At 44.8% G+C, this 21,379-nt stretch overlaps 1 protein-coding gene across 1 annotated transcript in view; it reads left to right on the top strand.

Annotated features, from left to right (window-relative positions):
* Window positions 1-21,379, top strand: part of LOC117894474 (tyramine/octopamine receptor) — a 30,479-nt gene that overhangs the window by 5,920 nt on the left and 3,180 nt on the right. The window lies entirely within an intron of this gene.

Below are 21,379 nucleotides of genomic sequence, written 5' to 3'. Positions count from 1 at the left end.
TTGCTCCTGTCATCGTTATTTGCACACCGCTTTTGACACTTTTAATAACCGCAAAACCATAAATACCGCCAGCCAACCGCAACAACGTGAACCAAACCAAAGCAAAACCCACCGCCAGCCACCGTGGGGGGCGACCATCTAGGAAGAGGAGAACCAGAACGAGACCCGTACCATCTGCAGCCAGGAACATATTTTGCATGCATATCCATCAAAATGAAAAGAAAACAACACTGGAAAACAGAACAGAGCAGAGCATAACACAGCGGAAGCAAGCAGAAGAGGGAACAGAACAGAACAGAGCCAAGACAACGACTTGAAACCAGCTAATTTCCGCAATCAGAGAGCCACTTACCAGGCCAGAGCACATAAACAATGGAGCTCGGATTGGAGGACAGACAAGGCTGCACTGAACACTGGTGTAAGTTCAGAGGATAAAGGGTACCAGAATGAAAGACAAGGACCGACGCCATGAGTGACTATCATTGCCCATGTGAGTGTGAAGGTTTGGGTGTCGTCACCTGCTGGCGCACAATCACTCAACCCCCTCCCACGCAAAAAAGTCGACCCAAAGATACTCTAACACAGACAAAACTTAGCTGCTATCCCACGGCACTGATATTCCCCTAGAGAGGGAGAAAAGTAGAGAATATTCGTAAAAAAGAGTTCAGTCAGTCGGGAGGCACAGTCGCGGGCCATGATGTTTCATTCGGGATTTATGTAGTTTTTGTTGGGTCGCTTTTTTGTTTCGAATGACAGCGACACCCATTCGAGTGGGTTAGACAATGGCCTAGACTAAACTAGGAGAAGCAGCAGGAATGGCGATCCAAGTGGCCAAAACAAGATGTCACTGCCAACAATCTAGGCCATCGACATTGAGACACTTTTAGTTTGACTTTTAATTGGATTTTGATGGGAACCCATCGAATGGAATGGGGTGTGCCTGCGTCCTTTATAAGGAATGTCTGTAGAGGTGAACTTTCCACAACAATAATTATTTGCCAGCCATTGAAAAACAATTTCCCTTTCGATTTCCCTTGCACATTTCACTTCGTCTTCTTTCAGCTCGCTTCGCTTTGGTAAATGTTTTTACCGGAAATTGTTGCAATTTATGATTTAATTTATGTTCATTTTAAATGGTGGCAGCTTCTGCCATTCAACGCTCTTGCTTTTCTCTCTCTCTCTCTCTCTCTCTCTCTGAGCTTTCTCTTTTTGTGCTTGGTGTGGCCTATAAATGTGGCTGATTATCGAGTGAATGAGAAACTCTGACGGTGGAACCTTGCCCCAGACACAGAACTCAGACGAGTGGCAGGAAAACAATCAGACGGTTAATTTGCCGGCTATCCAAAGTCAATTGGCAAGAACTGATAAATGTGGTAAAAGGGAAAAGTACGCGTATATATTTAAAAGATAATTTCAAGATTATTTTTCACACTCGACTATTGGGAGCGTCCTTGAGCACTTCTTAAGCACTTTTCGTCTCGAGGTTTTCATTCCCGCTCTCTACCTTTACGAGTATGCATGAAATGAAATTCAATCCGAGTTTTCTCCGTCTTTTTCTTTAATGTTTGCTTACGCAATTAAGTTTCCTGTTCCAGTTCTTCATGCGCTATTTTCGCGGAACTTAAGCTGTCAGAGAGCAGGCTGCGGAGTCTGTGGAGGCTGAGGAGAAAGTGAAGGAGATTGAGCCACACATGACTGCATTTTTGACTGACACACGTGGGTTGGTGGGAGGGAAATTCCCCGACCACTGACAGCGTCATCAAAACTGATGTCACAGGATGATGATGATGGGGATGGCATGGCGATGGTGATGGTGATGAGGGTGGCTCGTGTTTTCCCATCTGAAGAAAAGCATTTCCCCCTAAAATGTTTGGCGTGTGCTGAATGACTCTGTCAAAATGGAAAGAAAGAAGGGCCAAAATGATTTGCACATCAGCCTGCAATCAAAGTGAGTGGTAACCATACCACATCCCCCTCCCATCAATCATACCACTTTCTGACATTTTCCAAACGTTTGATTTTAATTTAGTCAAATTTGGCAAAGCATAAAAGACATTTGACTTGACACAAAATGACGGAGTGCAGATGAAAGATGGAAGATGAGGATGATGATGGACGGGGATATTAAATAGGAATTGGGTGGGCTGCAGCAGAAAAGGTTAAAAGATCATCTTCGGAATGAGGAAATTGACTTCAAAAACATTCCACCATAAAATGAATCGAAAAAGGGATGAGGAATTACGGAAAAGAGCTTCAAAAGATTAAAAGAAAACTCACCGAAAAATTGCGGAATTGTATTTAAAAAATAAAAGAGAATCAAAATAAATATTTGAATAAAGAATCGGCTAATATTGAGTTCTTCCCAGAACAATGTCAAAACGGAAATAAAAATAACGAGATTTAAGGAGCAAATCTAAAGATTTGAGACTTAATAGGGACAAGTTGACAAAAACGAATACAACACACTCAAGCAGACCATATAGGAGACTAAGTATAAGGATAAGTAATACACCACCTAAAAATAAAAACAAAAACCAAAAGGGTCTTCTCACAGACAGCATTACAATGAGCTTTAAATAAAAAATAAACTTTAAAAGCGGAACAAAAAGATAAAGTTGAGCATCTTAATCGAAGCGAATTTTAAGGGAAATGACATTTTCCTGCCAGCCGCTCCAGATCCCTGCCATTTCAAGCATAAAGGCAAAATTAAAGAATTTCTAATTTGCGGACTTGCCAGAGACTTTGGCCCTAAGCTCTGGGAGGGAGTGCGAATGAAGGTTTCTTCGGGGTCTTATCTAGAAATAAGAGGCTCAGCAGCCGCCGCCGCAGCAATTTGGAATTGAGCGCAAAGTTTTTTTTGTCTCAGCCGAACCTTGAAACAAACTTTGCCCGTCTGACGAATTTCCCGGCAAGAAGCAGCTTTTGTCGCCATTTCCCAGCCACATGTGGGTGGGGCCTGAGTACGGCGCGGCGGGTGGTTGCCACATTATGATGGAGTTTGGGGCCATCCAATGCTCTGCCTGCGGAGCGTGAAGGTGAGATGTGACGGCCAATAAATCACTGGTACATCCCGAGCAACCAATTAATCAAAAATGCTTTTAGATAAATCAACAGGAGGCAGACAGGATATCCTTCTGGACCTACAATTAATACAAAGAAGCTGCCTCGGCTGAACCCTTTGCCAAAGCGTTATAATTAAGTCATCAAGCAGCTGACGGGATGACGTGAAGCATAACCATCATCACCCAGAATCCAGGATCCGGGCCTGCAGCCTGCCTGAGTCATTAAACATCTTTGGACGGGGCCTTGGTAGCGGCTGCTTATGAGCTATCTGGGGGGCAAGAAGGTGGAAGGGTAGATGTGTGTGGGGTAGGTGGGCTGAGTGGATTATGCGGAAAGTTGTTTAAGCGTCAGCCTGATATAAGAATGTGTATTAAGAGCAGCTAATGGGATAAATCAAGCAGGGCGTAAAGAGCAAAACCCAATTTCTGGCTTTCAGTTTTGTGGGCTGCCGTTTAGGGGAATTATTGATAAAAAGTTTCTGCCTCTTTTCTCTCTAGTCTTTGCTTATCTCTCGCTCTCTCTTCCTCGGTTTAAGGACTATTTTGAGCCCTTCCAGTTCTGTTGGTAAATTCTCTAAGCTGCTTTCTGTTGTTCCTTGTCCCTCTTCATGATTGAGTGATTGATTGTGCTTTGGGAGAATCGATGGCAGGCATCTAATTGAGTTCACTGACCCACAGATACAATTAATCATCCCCTGGGCGCCGCCTTTAAGCCTCTGGTTTAAATTGAGTCAAGAACAAACGCAAATCAAGTATACGCCATGCTGTGCAGCAGCTGAAAAGTTATTCTCGCCAAATGCATAAATTAAGCTTTAGCAAAAACACAAAATTCCAGTGGGCGGAAGACTGGGTTGTGTTTGCAAACGTTTTGTTGGTTAATTTACCCCAGACACAGCAGCAGAAGCAGCAACGCCAGCAGCTTCGGCACCGACAGCTACATCAGCAGGAGCCAACAGCCAACAAAACGCATTGAGATGAAAAAGGAAACCCAAAGCAAACCAAAAACCAAATGCAGGAACTTTTCCAAACAAGGATGGGAGGGGTCTGGCACGGGCATGGGCTCCGTTCCGTTCCGTTCCTTTCTGTGCCGTGCTGGGACAAGGAAAATGCTCACTGACGATTAGCTTTGCTTTTGCAACGTGAAAAGTTCTTGGGCGATAAAAGATTTATGCAGCGGAAATTGAAAGGCAAGCAGTGAGGACAAAGAAGGGCGAGAGGCAGATGGTAAAGAAAAGCAGCCAAGTCACAGTGTAAAGAAGCGAAAAGGAAAGCAAAACTCACAACTCATTGACTCTTCCAGTCTATCTGCCCCTGGCTGCCTCTCACTCTCTCTCCCTCTTTCTGGGTTGAAGTGCCTGACTACCAAGTCGAGGCGGCCTCCAAATGCTTTTCAATTAAATTCAATTTATTAATTTCAATTATTTGCGCTTCAAGTGACCAGCAGCAGCAGAAAAAGAAGAAGATCTTGGAAAGAACCTCCCAGAGGGAGGCGGAGGAGGAGAAAATCTGTCAACGAACCCACTGAAGCGGAAGGCTCAGGGACTGCCTGCACATCTCTCTCCCTCTCTCAGCCATTGTTGAAAGCTCTAACGGCATTTGATTGATGTAGCAGCAAGCAGAGCAGCAGAGTGGGTGCAAAATGGGGAGTAGCAAAGCCTATAAAGACAGATCGTCTTCAAATGGTTAAAAATAAGCTTCTTGCTAAGAAACATAAGCAGTGCGTCGAGCCTGAGAGTAAAAACTGCTGTAATTAAAGTGCCAAAGAAGGCAAAAATGAATAGACTGCCTGGGCTATCATATATGCAGATTGCTTGCAACAAAACTGCTTAAACGCTCCCTCCTGCATGGCCAAGCAGCAGCCTCGAGTCTCCTATTAAAATGTTGCCAGCAATAAATGTTGATATGCATCGATTGGCAGTAAAACGAAACCCTAGCAACACTGCATGTTGCTATCATTAAACAAAATTCATTTCAGCCTGAATATCCGTGTCAGAATGGATCACGTGATTAAATCTAATGACACATATTCGCATAGACAATTCAATATGTAATCAAGCCTCATTTACACATCTCAAGCACTTAATGGACGCTAAACGTGGAACAACAAGAAAGAAAACGAACGAAAAAATCGGGAAAAACAACATCATCAAATAACCACAAAACGGAAGTACAGTCACCACTACACCACTCACCAGTTAACAAAATATGTGTAATTAAGTGGCGCATAAAGGCGTAGTGCTTCTCATATGTCAAAATCAACGAAGGCAGCTGTTCTCTGTCTCTCGTCCTTCGTCGACTTTTTTGAGTGTTTGCCTTTTGGCCTAATGTTGCCTACTTTTTGGGGCGATGAGTCGATTTTTATGGCCCAAACGAACGTATCCCGAATCAAACCAAAACGAAGAAACGCAGAGAGAGAGAGAGAGAGAGCCAAGAAATGCCATCAAAGTTCAAGTGAGACAGAGAACAACTCACTACGATTACCAAGGGGAATGGGAAAAAAGAGGGTGTGGTGCGGGAAGGGCCGGGTCTGGTACATCGCCTCACATAAATCACACATACACAATGATGTTAATAGTGTCGTAAAAACTACGACAAAGCACCTGTCCCACCTGCATACATGATGCTACCGCCTCCTTTGACGCAAATATTGACTACACAGAGGTGACCCCGAGAGGTCTGGGTGTGACCGCCACCCCTGTTCAGGGGCTCAGTTGGCTTGTGTGTTGGGTGATAATAAATCGACATTTGGTCGCCAAAGTGTGAGCAGAAAATTAAAACATTTCACCTGGCCTGATGTTGACAAATTAGAGCTTTCCCAGGGCCGTCCACATCCAGCAGTACGAGCAGTGGTTGCTCTCTGGCTCAGCGCAGCGTAGCGTGGTGTTGCCCCTTCTCCAGCTATCCCCCTCTGTTCACCTCTTTGGCCCTGTCACCTGTCGTATCCAACCCCACCCACACTCTCAATGGAGGAACAATTTACTAACGCCCAGTCCCCGCTGCAGCCCCAACAGCAGCCGCACAGCAACACACTCGATTGAGGGAACTTAACAGCACTGGCAGTTGTTGGAGGTTGGAAACTTCAGCAGATTATCGGTTAAATAAATAGACAAATTGATTTTAATGGAATTGGATACACCAGCCGACGAACGTCCGCCTCGGATGTGGCGGTGGCCCATGGACACATGCCACACGCAGGCTGGACAGCCAGCCACACTCGGAGCGATGGCTATGGCGATGGTGATGGCGATGGCGACACTGAGGACGGACCACCACATTGGACATGACTATGACCCGACCCAGTTGTGCAAACATGTTTTCGTGTAATTTTGTCTTGGCTCGTTTACTTTTTTGTACGAGTATGATGGCCCACTTAGTTGTTGTTCCTGCTCTTCTGACTGTTGTTACTGCCTTTTATGAGGGCTTTGACAACGTTCGAGTATGAGTATAGGCTCAGGTGAAATCCCATTACAAATTTTGAGGAGAAACCTTAAACTCTGCTCATATTTATCTGGTTTTAAAGAGCAGCCACAAGACACACTCAATGTTTTGAAAAATGTAACAGCAAAGCCAAAGTCCTGTGAAAAATGATTTGACACCGTAAAGGAATACATTTAAGCTTCGATTTTGGGTACATAATGTGCTGCAGGTGTGCACCTGCTTGGAAAAGCGATACATTTTTGACCACAAATGACCAAAGTTAACGACAAGTGTCCTATACGGATAACCCTGTACAGGAAAACGATAAGTGCTTGCATTTTTTTCCCCACTCTCCACCCAGAAATTCCCAGAGCACAAGTGGCCGCTTGTTGGAGCTTACTATCCAATGCTACCCAAAATCAACCGATGACGGTCTCAGCGGGAGTGGCACTGGGAGCAGGGAGCAGGGCGGAAGGAGGCGGAGTAACTTTTAATGACATGCTTTGTATGCGAGTGCGTGTTACATGTAACTCACATTATCAAAGGAGAAGCAGCAGCGGCAGCGTCGACAACTTTTTACCCCCCAGCTTCCAGAATGTCGCTCGATGCTACTCCTTCAGCGGTTCGGCGGTGACTCAATGGCTCAGCCATGGCAAAGTGTCCAAGTTTAGCGGCTATGTGTGTCATCACATCACATCCCATTCCCCCTACCCATCCTTTTTGGCTAATACTTTTCGCTGCTTGTCGCCTGTACCCTTGCTAACCCCCACCCTCTTTCCTCGGCGTCGTCTCTGCCACTAACTAATACGAATTTCCCTTAATTGCACTCGAAAAACTATGCATGTGGATTGCTCCCAACATGTCTGGCAAGTGAGCTGACGATGGGAGGCGAACAGAGAGAAAAGTCGGAGAATGCACTGGCCAAAGCCCTTGATTTAAGTTCCATCTTATCCATCGAAACTATTATCACTGCATTAGATATCCCAGAAAAAAAACTGAGTATATGCTAACCATAAAGACGTTGCAGATTTTACAGATAGTTCCTTAAACATTGCTATGTATATATGAGACCGCTTACCACAATTTGTTGCTGCAGTTTCTTTCAGTGTATGGGGGCATCATTATACCCGGTACTCGAAGAGTAAATAGGGTATATTGTATTTGTGCACATAACGGTTGTATGTAACGCACCGAAGGAAACGTTTCCGACCCCATAAAGTATATATATTCTTGATCAGCATCAATAGCCGAGTCTCTGTCTGTCTGTCTGTCTGTCCGTCTGTCCGTCTGTCCGTCTGTCCGTCTGTCCGTCCTGATGAGCGCCTAGTACTCAGAGACTATAAGAGCTAGAGCCACCAAATTTTGCATCCAGACTTCTGTATGCTCACACTGTTACAAGTGTATTTCAAAATGAGCCACGCCCCTTCCGCCTCCGCAAAGGGCGAAAACCTCCCAAATCTACAATTTTGAAGATAGCAGAAAACTAAAAACGCCATTCCGTAGGGAATGACCATATCTATCAGATCACCAAATTGGGATACGATTGGATAATTATTATAGCCACAATGAAGAAATTAATTTGCAGTAGCCAAACCCACCCCGTCCCGCAGCATTCACACTCTGCTTCGCGCTGTTTATGGCCTGGCCCCTGACACGTCACTGCCTCTGCCGCTGCCTCTGCCGCTGCCTCTGCCGCTGCCTCTGCCGCTGACTCTGCCGCGACTCTGCAGTGTGTGTCTATAGGGGAGGGTGGCGAGCTAAAGGAGCGTGTTGGCGTGAGTAGTGTTGTTGATGTAGATGACAGATGAAGAAAAAATGTAAAATTTGACAAATAACCGCTAAGTTGCAGATGTAGTACTGAGTGCCGGGTATAAAAGTTGTGACGCGTAAGAAGCGTCTCACACGTCCCTTCTCGTTTTCGTTTTCATTGCTGCAGACAGATTTTGACAGAACATCAGATGCACACACACTCAGACCGAGGGGTGGTGCAGAGGGCCAGAGACACAGGCAACCGCAAAACGACATCTGTAGTATCTGGTCCTGGTCTAAGTCCGGGTCCTCGTTCGCAGATAGAGCTGAAGCCACCTACAGAGAGGGAGGGAGAGAGAGAGACTGTTAGAGCTTAGAAAAAACTTTTTTTCGCTTGCGTGTTGTTTCACTTTTGTCTTGGCCCCGGGATAAGGGGTCAAGGGCCTCCACCCACTCCCAGCCAGACAAAACTGTTGTCAGCTGTTGAAAGTTGCTCACGCATAAGCAGAAACCAGAAGCTGACATCCTTGCAGGAGACACAGAGTGAGAGAGAGCCCAGGACCGCACCGCATGCTAATGAGTACAACTTTCGCACACCTTTGCAATTTTTCCTCGTTCAAGAGCAGAACTTTCCTTCTGCAGGTGCACGGCACAAAAAAACAAAATATATGAATCAAACTTTAATGAACAACTTTTGGCTCCACCTTTAGAAACGAAACGGGAACTGATTAGGTTGCTTTTATATAGTTTTTTTTGAGGGCGTTTAGAGTGTATAATCAATAATAGTTCAAAGTTTGCCCAGATAAGGGATCTGCCCAGCACTTGCTTGAGAATTCTCACCTTGTCCTGCTCGGGCAGAGCGGGCGGAGATAAACTTAATGGCCTGTCGTAAAAAACTGTTTGCCTTCTCTTGCTAGTGCTTTGTATCCCTATCCCTATCCCTGTCCTTGGATGTATCGTATACTTTGGCCTTTCGCACACTATCCATTAGGGGCATTTGGTACCGGACACACACCGTACTAGCCCAGCCTCCCTCTATTCAGAGCTCGCTCTAAACCTAATGTTACTTGTCAACAGCTGCAAATAAATATAGCCAAAAGGAAGACGAGGCGAGGGCCCAAAGATAAATTGAAATTTATGAAGCGTCTAGGAAGTCAGGAAAGTCAGGGAAAGATGCCAGATTGCCAGGCAGAGCCCATCCGGAATAGCAACAACTACAACTACAACCAGCTCTAAAAATCTACTAAGTAATTTATGGACCATGGACAGGAATAAGAATAGGTATAGGAATAGAACACTCAAAGGCAAGCCAGCAAACTAATGATGTGGATATGCATGAAATAGGATCTGCCAGATAAATATCTGTTTAGATGGTGTTTAGGGTGCCTCCACCAATAAAACACAAATAAATTTACGACCAGGGGGGAAATTTTAATTTTCCTAATGATTTAACCTTCGTTGTACCTGGCGAATATTCTCCACAGTCCCAGTCCCACACCTTTAACCCTTGTAGCTGTATTTATTGGCGGCACACAAACCTCTCTGCCTTTGTTCGGCGAGCATAATGAAATTATGCATTCCTACACCCATTCAAACCCACCTTTTGCCGCCTGCCGCCTGCCACCACCCACCTGTCGAAAACTACAAAACGAGCAGCAATAAGGGACCCGTTGCCTGTGCCAGGGCCAGTGCGTATCTGTGTGTTCAACTTCCTTTTAGCCTGGCCTGCTGCATGGGCCAATAGCTTTTACCAGACCTTATTAAATTATACAGCCGAGTCGGGCAACAAAAGGAGCCTCAGGGACGACAGACAGAGCGAGAGGCAGAGCTGGAGCTCCTGTCTAAAGATGTTAAAGTGTGGCATATTTTAGCTAAATATTTGCAACTGCACCAATGAGAGTTGCATTTGCTAAATGGATACAAGAGATTCCTATAGCTCTCGTTCGAGTATATATTGTACGAGTAGGTTCCGATATCTAACTGCCACCTGGCTGGCTGGTTTTCCCAGAGTCCCGTCCCAAGACTTTGTCCCTGCAATTGCCAGGAGCAACAGCGGCAGGTGATAAAGTTGGAAGACTTGGCAAGGAGTTGAACTAATTCCAAGCATATAAATTAAAGTACATTGTTCGGGCTCCCCCCTCCATCTGTTAGGGGACATACAATGGGCTTAGCCCTTGGCTTGGGCTTCATTTAAAATGAAAATTATTTTTAATGAAAAATGATCTTAGAAGCCATTTATAAATGAGAATATTTTAATGGGAATCTTTGATTCAATTTGTAAATGGTGGCACCTAAATAACTACAACTTAAAAATTATTTTTATGAATATTATTGTCTTATTTATGCAAGAAAGAATATTGGGTCTTAAGGATTAAGGATAGACTGACTTCATTCTATGTAAGACTTCATTGTTAGGCAATGGAATGTGACTTTAATTTCCGTAGCACATCCACAGTGAAAAAGTAATACATTAAGCCAAAGAAAATGGGAATCCGGGTACAAATGGAGAAACCACAAGGGTTAAGGCATTTCGGCTTGAGCTCTGTCTTTTCTCGGAGCAAATTTTGCACTCACAAAGCACAATTTTTCTTCCAGTCCTCACTTTTTCATTCCTGACTCCTAGTGTGAGGATTTTTAATTTAATTCGTTTCGTCTTGCTCCACTTAAGCACCCAAATCAATCATCTGAGGCGGCTCTTGAGGCGATCGCATGGAAGTGAGCAGCAGCACCCAGCCATATCCATATTGAAGAGGGCGGGATTGGGAGGATTTTAGACCTATTCAAATTGTATCATTGGCAAAGTCAATTGTTGCCTGCACTGAATTGCAAATTAGGCGTGACTAATTTGCTTTGTGTGCCTCATGCGGCACAGAGGAGCAGGATCCATTTAGAGTTCGCATTTTGTTGCCACCCATCAATAATTTGGCAACATTCAGGGCTCATTGATTTCCAAATTTCGCCGAAACGAAAACCAAGTTAAAGACATTGGCTAGAGAGAGAGAAAAATAAGCACAAAAGAGTTTCAATTGAAAGAAAAGTGAAACCCACTTGAGGTTACGCCGCCCTGGCAAACAAAACTAATTGCTAATGGCTATTGAGATGCGATAATTGGCAGGGCAATTAAGTTAATTTTTATGGGAAAACTTGTGGCCCAACGGATACCACGAGAAGGAGAATACAACGAAAAAAGCAAATAAAGGGTGGAAAAAGCCACTTAGCCTAAGGAGAGACATGAAAGTTAAAAGACGAAAGATCCCTCAATTCTTGTATCCGCCAAATGAAATCCAACAGTTGAAGAATAACGTTCAGGAATTTAGGTTATGGGAAATATTACACACTGAATAATGGACAATGAAATAAACAAACTTGCGCCTTATCTACCCATGAATTCGTTCACAAATCGTTTTAAAATAATGCGATTTGTAGAGATTTCTGATATCCAAGAATGCGCTGCAACGCCATCATCTTTGTGTTTGGATATGGCTCATATTTCCATTCCTGCAATCACGATTTAGCAAAAACAAAACCCGAACGGGAGTAAACAATTTCTATGCTAAGTACAAAAATACGTAGTTGCCATGGCAATGTACAAACTTATTTCCATTTAATAGATAGCCCCGAGAGTCGAGCCCCATATGACATACCGAGATATGCGCCTAGAGCGCCCACACAGAATGTTGGACCCTCGCTCTCTCCCCCTCTGCCCAAATCCCCCCTCCCAGCACAACGAAAAACGAGCTGTTAATGACGTGCGTTGGTGCCACTGCTGCTGCTGTTGGTGCTGCTGCCACTGCCACTGCCACTGCTACTGCCCCTCGAGGGCGGGTGATGTCGACTTCGTTTTCATTTTCATTCCCGCTCGGCGTTCTTCCGGCATGTAAATAAATACGAGAAGAAAACGTGGAGGAGAATGGAAAGACGAAAAGGAAAGACGGAAAAAAATAAAAGCAAGAATCGACTATGATTTATTTTGTGTTTGGCACGCACGTTGTCAATATTTGTTGAATTCATCAAGGAAAATAGAGGGAAATTGAGGCGAAACAGAAACAAACCCCAACAGCCAACAGCCAACAGCCAACACTTGAGGCATTCCCCACAGCCCCAACTGCCTGCCTTCACCTACTACGCCCACACCAAACCACCTCCACGGTTCGGGTGGTGCTCATAAAGTTGTCGACACACTACTTGAGGCATCGACAATAGCTAAAAAATCGAACCAATTATTTATGGATATCTCTGGTGCGGGGTGCTGCTGGTTCAGTGCCGGGTTTCTGCGGCACACACAAAGCACAAAGGCGGAGGAAAGAAAACATTTTTGCTAAATATGTATATATATAGACAATTGTCGGGCCGCAGATGAACTAGGTGTTGGGTCCGTAAAGACTGGCACCTCAGCGGCCAAAACCAAGTGGAGGGAGAGTGAAAATCATCGAAAAATGTATTTCATAAATGAGTTCCCAATGAGCAAGCATGGGAGAAGCACCATGAAAGATTCTAGCAAAAGCAGGAAACGCAGCACTTTAGGAATGGATCTACCAAGGAAGTTTGCTTTATTTTGAATGGAATTCTATATGACTTCAATTATGAAAAGAGAAACACAAATGAGTAGAAAAAAATAATTAATAGCTAGATAATTAGCGCATATAACACATACATTTAAACAATAAATATGCGCCCATGGACAGGTCATCCTTCCTTAGCAAAACCTAAAGCAGATCATTCACTGAGTCGACCACTACCCAGCCAAAGAACAAAACGAGAGAGCACTTGCATCACTTCCATGATTGGCAGGAAAAGTTTCTTCTGTTCTGTGTATATTTTCTTAACAGGCACACGTTGAATCTTCTGCTCCTTGATGTTCGAGTGCAGACAGACGACACCTGCAGCTGCAGCTGCTCGGCACTGATAGTCAAGGGGGAATATACGAGTATGTACGAGTGTTTTTCCCAAATAAAAAATGCATACATATAGTCGTACTCGGACTCGTACGCGTATAAAAAAAACAACACGAGAGGGAACACAGTCAGACGAGCAGATAATAAACAACAATTGGTGCGGCATGATTGTGTAATATATAACAATACATACTTGTATGTATACATATGTATGGATATGTATGTATGTATGTATGTATGCATGGATATTTGCATTTGATGCATACGAATTGTATAGGGGGGAATGATAGTATTTCAAGTGATTTCTACCTCCCACCCATTCAGAAAGAGAGAGGGACAGAACGTACGTATGTAGTTCTAATGGTGCGAGTGGACAGCGCCAATGGGCTGCCAAATATGATTTATATGCCATGTACATGTCACGGATAGCCGAAGTACTCTCGTCCAAAATACGACAGTAAAAATATACATGGCTGGGTTGCAGAAATGCCGCAGCAATTTCGGACAACAATTTATGGGCCCAAGGAAAACCTCAGGCAAAGCTGACACATAGATTTATCTAGAAAATACTTCGAGTATGCATATGCTTTGTGATATTTATTTCAAAATATCCCTCGGTCTGCTCACCCACTGAATCACGCAGATTATAATCTGTGATACCGGGAAATTATACGGGAAATGCCTATGCTTTCCACTTAATCCGTTTGTTTCCCATTATCATCCACCGCTATCTGTCGCAGTCATAACTTATGTCTGTGGTTAATCGATAACGGCTCTGACAGCTGTCAGGTGGGGCCGAATATTGTAGGCCTGTCACTCCCATAAATTCGTGGATTACCTTAATGGGCGAGTTTTTAGCCAGAGCTCTATCAGAGCAGAGTCTAGTAAATGTTTATAAATATAACTATTCGAATATTCTCCAAGGGAAGGGGTGAAGAATATCATCGCCCAACCCAAACACTTACTTTTACCCCTTCCATCCTGACACTCTATCCAACAGACCCATCTCAATGTCCTCGAAACCATCTTGTTAAAACACTTTTTACACTCTGGGCCATTCCCAACTGCAATTGATGGATGCCCCCTCTGTCCAGCATTTCTCTGTTTGACTCCACTATTTGCCAGCCCCACTCCTTCCATGAGCTGGCGTCCCAACAAAGTTATCACATCTCTCTGCGTATCTCTGTGGGTGTCTCTGCGCGCTTTTCCCCGAGTCGAGAAGTCAGCAAAGAGTAAGAATGACGAGGCGGGGCATGGGTAAACAACTTAAAGCAACACCAGTGGGCCACCAAATTGCATGTAATAAATGCGAACAAGTACATTTTGTCGCATGCAGTGAGCGTCAAAGAAAAATTCAAAGCAACAAAGTTCCTTTCGCCCAGACACGTACCGAGCATCCCCGATTCCCAGCGATGCTCTGTGACTATCATTTGGGGAATTCTTGGGGGGAGGGAGCGGGAGAGGGTGCCGTGTGTCTGACAAATACGCTTCCATGTCAGGGCTGCCACTGCGGGGATGCTTTGAGTTCCTCCGACTGAGGAGCAGCAGGAGCTGGAACGAATCCTGCACCCATATTGATGAGGCATCATCAACCATCGACTAGATTGCTCTGCAAAGCAATGAATTTTAAAGCAAGTTGCCGAAACATGGCAAAGGACAAACAAAGGCAAGGGAAATCCTTCTCCCAAAATATTGCATCTTGATTTTGATGCATTTATTCATGAGTGCGAGGAGAATCTCTGCCAGCCCTGTATCCCCTGTTTCGGTGATCCAATCGAGGAATGATGAGCAGAATGACAGGTGGAAACTTCTTAAGCGCTAATTCGCTTACTTTTCACGCCACATTGGCGGCAATCACAATCAAGAAAAATCAAGAAAATAAAAATATAATCGAATGGAATCAAATCGAGTCGAATTAGGATTTGGATGGCCCGAAAGCACCCCAGACATGTCCCCCATCAATGCCAAAGTCCATAGTTTCAGTTTATTGTGAAAAGACGAAGAAGCTTTTATAGAAATGGGCGGGGACCTCAGCGTCCACGGTCTGTGTTGTGATTGTTTGGCTTTGCATTGTGCTTTTCGCAATTGCAATCGTCTGGCAAACACTTAAAGAAAATGTACCCAATAAAATGTGTAACAAATAAAATGAGTGCCAAAGTACAGACATTTCTCGCAGTGCAGTCTCAGTGTCGCCACTTTGACCCAGAGTGTAGGCACTTTGCCTACAAATGAGCTTTCGGGTATGTGGTGGGACGACAGACGTCCTTTTAGTTTTTATGACTGCATCGATCGCCCTTAGCTTTTCAATCAAACCTCTCGACACGTCCGCAGTCGAAGTTCGCAAAGGGTCCGCAGACACCCACTCTCACTCTCTGGGCTCTGGGAGCGGTCGGTCAGCAGAAAGTTTGCCCATAACAATCCTTATTACATTTTGGTCTTTGTTTCTGCTCTCTCTCTCTCTTTTGGGGACACGAGCAAGAGGGCAATGAAGCGCTAATCTTGGGGCTCTGCCATAGGCAATATATACTGACTCTTCTGTATATTTATTGTGTGCGAGCGTGGGGAAAGTCCATTGTTGAAACGGAAATGTTTAATTAAGTGCAGAGCAGGCACAGGCACAGCCAGCTGGACAGCACGGTTCGGGGTGTAGCAACAGATGTTGGACCAACTTTATACAAGAGCTAGATGGAGGGACATTGGTACATATTATTGAATGATACAGCACTCTGTTGCCAGGTGGACTGTTATCCAGCTGCTGCTGTATCAAATCAAATCTGAACCAAATTGCAATCAGAAAGGCTTCGAGCAACCCACTAGAAAGCAATTTGAAATTCCATGACCACTCGCACCCCACAATCGACAAACAAAACAGGAACCGAATGCATGCCAATTGAGGAAAAGAATGGGGAAAAAAGTGCCTTCCATAGACATTTTGATTTGTTTGTGCAAAAAATCAAAAGTGGCAAATGGTCAGAGAGTGAAGGGAAGCCGTCGAATATGGGGGAGGGACAAACAGCAAATCAATCAAACCAATTGAAACCCCCTTACGTACATATGAAAACTAAACAGACACGAAACCATCAGCATTGTTCATTTAACTTTTACTATTTATCCGTAGTAAATCCAGCACCAACCAATCCGGAATGAATGCGAAACTCGAATGAAGACAAACAGAGGATAGTTTTGGCTGGGGAAAATAATCTGAACTCTTAGCTAATTGGGAGCGACAAGAGGCCAGAAAGATGATATCATTAATTAGTTTTACAAATTGATTTTACTACGAAGAAGACAGACATAGAGTGCTCTATGGCTCCCACCCCTGCTGGGCAGACAAACAAACAGAAATCTGGGGGGAACGGGCAAATGAATTCATGAATAGTTTAGCATTTTGCCTCAGCCGAAACAAAACGAAACGAATACTAAAAGAGCATTCAGGGTCAGACAGCGGGGCCCATTAATGGGAGCAGGAAGCCAGACATGCCACGCCTGCCGTCGAAGAGCGCCCACTGCCACATGTTGAATGGATTAAAAAGTGTAAGAGACATCAAAGGGGAGATCGCTGGAAATACATACATACATGGGTACAGGCACATGCCGCATAATCCACAGCTAATGCTGCATGTTTACCGGACCTGCAACATCATTAGCGCTGCAAGAATAGGAAATTATGTGTATGGGCGGCTACTGATGTCCTGCTATCCTGTCCAGCTCCTGTGCTGTCAAAGTAAATTAACTTGTAACGTAAGGCGGGGGGCCTGCCTGCAACAGCAAAATAAATTGATAAGAATTTCGAGTGAATGACACAGTGGGATGAAGCATTGATAAATATACAGAGTCAAACATGCTCATCAAGACCAACTGGGAGAGAACTCCTCGCGAAAGTATTTCTGCAATTACCACCAGCGAAGCAGCATTGGCTGGATAGAGGGGAGTGCCAGCGGAAAAAGCACTTTCATTTGCAACATTCAATGCGCTGTCAGGTCCGAGTCCGCGTTGGAGTCCTCGGCGTGCTGCTCAATGGATCTCGGACCAGGGTTCGATTCGCTGCCACAAAATGTGCATTCGAGTGCAATTTTTGACTGACTGACAGACGGACAGGCAGACGACCGACGTACTTACATGGGCGTGGCCAAGCACAAACGAGAGGATACTCGAATGGCTGGTAGTTTACATGGCTGGTTTGCTTTTTGCAAAGCCAATGCCGATGATGATTTCCATGTTTACCAGTTTCAGGTATACTCGAGTCTGTGCATTTCTTCCCCACTGCCGCTCGACTGACAGTTCGACCTCCCACACACCCCCAGCTTTTTTTTCTACCAATCCATCCTTCCACTGTGATTGTGCAGCAAGCAGCATGCATCAATTTTCGAATAGCTTGGCCCGCATTAACTCCCAGACGAACGTGCCAAGTTGTCGGGCGCCAGGATAGCGGCGCACAAATTGCTGACATTTCAGCAGAAACGGGAAACGATTGACACAACCCAAAAGGAATGCCGCCAGTGTAGTTTTGCAAGCAATTTCAATCAAAGTTTGGGTTCCGCCGATCGATTTGAACACAACAAATCGCCACACCGGAGACTCTCTAATCCCGATTCAGGAATCCACAGATTATGTACACTCTTCTCAAAATTTAATCCGTACAGTATAATCCCTTAGTCATTTTCATTCTCCCATAACCATCCAATCAGTCAGTTGACAGCAGCTCTCTCGTTACTTTCTTGTCAATATATTTGCAGGCTTTTATCTTGCCCCTTCTGTCCTCAGTCACGATCCGCAGACTGTTTTACACATCACATGTTCTTGTCATTGAGCAGGCAAATTTCACACATTGCCCAAACAAAAGATAACCTGGGCGCCACATCAACACGTGAACAAATTTGTAACCTGCCCGAGTGTGGAAGGAGGAGGAGGTTGAGGTCTACTCCTGGGTTGATGTATGGCTGCTCCTTTAAAATGCATTAAGCTTGCAAAACTCTGAACGGATATAAATAGACCGTAGTGCTCGGAAGCTACGACATGTTTCGTTTATAAATATTGTTAAATATTTTGTTTACCCTGGTGGACAGGCTCTGGGAGTCGCAGTGACAGAGTGTCCCACGTAATCCCATTTCTATCTCGAAACTGCATCGATAGTTTCGTAATAAAAGCCCAAAATTGAACATACACTGTGGAGGAAGCCCCCAATGGCTCAACGAAATGCGTGAATGTCCGGAATGAGTCGCCCTGAATGGACCGCAGAGCCTGTCCATGTGCGGATAAGGTCTGCCCTGTGTTTCTGCCCCCTTGTTGAACTCACCCTCGGACTCGCTCCCAGATTGCACTTTATTGAGAAGAGGTGGAATGGCAGTTCATGCTGGCATAGTTCTGGTAATGGGAGAAACTGCAATGGCGCAAAATGAACGAAGGTGGAGGGTTAGGCTGGCGAATGGGAATGGGATTGGAATTGCCATCAGAGTTTTGCAGTCCTTATCGGGGGCCTGGAGCCGGGCCAGCCGTCAACTCCCGCACAGATCGACGAACTGTTTCAATTATTGTTAAGGTGAGTGGAAAACTGGATATCGAAAGCAAAGCCTACCCCAATTCGAATTCCTTTCACGGGGCCATATCCATATTTACTTGGGGGCCAAAAATTTCAAAAATTTCCAATCAATTGAGTTTGTTCTAATAATTGCGCATAAAATATTTAAAATTCCCCGCAATTCAAAGAGCTGGCCACACAATCAAAGCGAAGCATTTTCCTTGCTACTACGAGGCTTTTGTAATTTTTCCTTTGGTTGCGTGTAATTATCGAGGAAATTCGGGTGTTTGTACGCCCCATTAATCATGCAAATTAAAAGAAACGGAGGTCGTAGGTGTTAAAGAGATGCCGACTGGGGGCGTGGCCCACTCGCCCATCAATGCCAATTAACAGAAATTCCCCAAGATACATGTGTCCGGGTCTATACGCGCATCTTTCGTGTATGTGTGGCAAACTGGATCAGCATCAAAGCGTTTCGCTTCGCTCTTTTTTTTCGGCTTCTAGTATTTTTGGACGGCCAAGTGCCTAATGTGGGGCTATAAATAAGACGGGCCAGCGCTCTCTGTGGGTGGTGTTAGGATGCGTGTATCTTGCAGATACGCCGGAACTCTTGCATATTTAATGAGCATGACACGGAAGAAAATTGGCTAAAACAAAAAGATCTCGTTGGATGTCCAACGAAGATGGGATACTCTATCGGAACAGGGGGGATTATTATGTGGAAAATATTCAGTGAAGAAGCTCTAACGGGGTAACGGCGCTGTAAACAACCCAGGTTAACAGTCTGTTACCGCTCGCTGCACTTTAACAGCCTGTGGAGATTGTTCGTTAACAGGCTGTAGATGCACATCGTTAACAGCAGGGGGCTGCTTCCGCTTACAGTTCACTGTTAGAGTTTTCTGAGAGCGGACACGACCTTTCACGATCCACACGACTCTTGAGTGGTTGCGTTGGATTGCTCCTGCTACATGCTTAGCATTACCCACCCCTTTCCAACATACATAAAGTAGTAAATAGTTCAACTGGATCCGAGGAAAATCCTAAAATATTCCATTTGATTTCCCAGCTAAATTCGCTATTTCTGTCTTGGCCAAACTTGCAAAACTTTTCCCTAGTAGTTTTCCCTACATGCACCCACGCTCACGCACACAAATGCTAATGACAAGTTTGCCAAAAAGGACATGCCCATACACACGAGGATAGTATGTATTCAAATGTATGACAGAGAAATCTGGTCCAGTCAAGGTCGCCGCCTCCTTTGCAGGCGACTGCACATGCGAGTTCAAAAAACTTTTCCCCATTCCAGCACACCGACCATCGAACAGCCAAGAAGAGTCAGGGACAAAACTATCCTAAGCTGTTCATTCGTTCACAGCTCCCAAACCCGGATCCACACCCGCACCCACACATCGACACCCACTCACATGGAAAGAGCCGTTGAATGAATGTTTGGGTGGCTCGGGCCGTAATCAGGAGCTTTGTAATAAGCTTATCGCCCGACGGCCAGGATAGTCTGAAAAACAAAACATATCCGCAACCCCCCATGCCCCATCCTGAGCCTGTAGTTTGAGCCTTTAGTTCCCCCAAGAGCTATTCAATTATATATGTCGCTTGAGTTCCCATCAATGCGAGGGAAATGCTCTTTAAGGTGTCCGAGAGTTACTTCCTTGCACTTGTACTCTTGTATCTTGTTAAAATCTTGGCCAGGTAACCAACTAAAAATCGCTTACAACTTGTTCCCCATCTATTTGTACTTGAATATCCTGCCTACCTCCTACCCAAAGTATGGCCTTCCCCCACGTCCGAAGCTAAGAGCTTTACATTTGCCGACAGAAATCAAGGTGGGGTTGGGGGCATTAGCAATCTGCCAGCTCCAACCCCAACACCCCATGGAAAGGAAAAAATAAAAAGAAAACAGAAAAAAAACTCAAAACAATTTTTGGCTGAATGGAAATTTTTGCTTCAAAGTTTTTCCTTGCTCGCGCTCTCTCGCTGGCTGTTTGTTGCTCCCTGAGCCATTGGAGTGTTCAGTTTATGAGCGGGTTATTTTGATTAATGCTCTTTCAACTGCCATCAAGGGTGGGGTGGGCAAACTTGGTAAGAGCTTAGCGGATATACTAGAAGTGTCGAGTGGGTGAGAAGAGGAGAGGAGAGGCGAGAGCTGAGCAACACTTATTGCAAGATTATGGGGGGGAGGTCCACCCCCATGTGAAAGGGATCAACAACGGTATTTGTGCTGAACATCTTGGAGTATCTGCCGGGGAAAATCGTTTACTTAGACTTTACCCAGTCCCATCCTTGAGTCCTTCGGGCCTCACATTTTTAATTACTTTTAAATATTTTATCTAACCCAGAGTTAAATGCGCGAAGATTCGTCATTTAAATTGTTAATGACCTTCTGACCTGACAAGCGAAGCCCCAATACCTCCTCCCTCCTCGAACCCCGATGGATTGCGCCATCAACTTGACCTTTTGACCCGGTTTCGACTGGTGCCATCATTCAACTGTCTTGCCTCGAATTGTGGGGAAATCTCTCTTTGCATGCTTATTGACAAGTTGTAAATAATTTGGATTTGACATGATCCTGATTGCCTTGTGCTTGAGTCCTTCACATTTGCAATTTGCTTTGGACTCGATGACACAACTTTTTCCCCATCGCTGATGCCTGACGACAACTTCCGACTGCGGGCACAGAGTCGAACAGTCTTCCGTTGGGGTCTTCCGCGTGGGGGCCGAAC

This window comes from Drosophila subobscura, chromosome J (assembly GCF_008121235.1).
Source record: "Drosophila subobscura isolate 14011-0131.10 chromosome J, UCBerk_Dsub_1.0, whole genome shotgun sequence".
NCBI classification, from domain to species: Eukaryota; Metazoa; Arthropoda; class Insecta; order Diptera; family Drosophilidae; genus Drosophila; species Drosophila subobscura.
The sequence above is the reverse complement of the archived record's forward strand: the minus strand, read 5'-3'. Positions and strand labels throughout refer to the sequence as shown.